General features: G+C 39.9%; 1 protein-coding gene across 21 annotated transcripts in view; it reads right to left on the reverse strand.

Annotated features, from left to right (window-relative positions):
* MACF1 (microtubule-actin crosslinking factor 1) overlaps nt 1-351 on the reverse strand; it is a 273897-nt gene that overhangs the window by 162090 nt on the left and 111456 nt on the right. The window lies entirely within an intron of this gene.

Raw genomic sequence — 351 nt, forward strand, 5'->3', positions numbered from 1 at the left:
AGTAATTCTGGAAAGTGTCTTTAAAAAAACCTACGCCTAATGATTCCAAAATCATTCAACTTCTTTTTTGAAGGGGAGAGCTGAAGTAAAAGAAGAAAAATGGGGCCCAGCCAGTATGGCTCAGTGGTTGAGCATTGACCTCTGAACCAGATATCACAGTTTGATTCCTGGTCAAGTCACATGACCGGATTGCAGCTCAATCCCCAGTGTGGGACATGCAGGAGGCAGCCAATCAATGATTCTCGCATCATTGATGTTTCTATCTCTCGCTCTCTCCCCTTTAAAATATATTTTAAAAAAGAAATTAAAAAATGGGAAGGTAGAATGAGTAAAGAAGAGAGACTGAACAAT

The sequence above is a fragment of the Myotis davidii genome, unplaced genomic scaffold, assembly GCF_000327345.1.
Source record: "Myotis davidii unplaced genomic scaffold, ASM32734v1 scaffold88, whole genome shotgun sequence".
NCBI lineage: Eukaryota > Metazoa > Chordata > Mammalia > Chiroptera > Vespertilionidae > Myotis > Myotis davidii.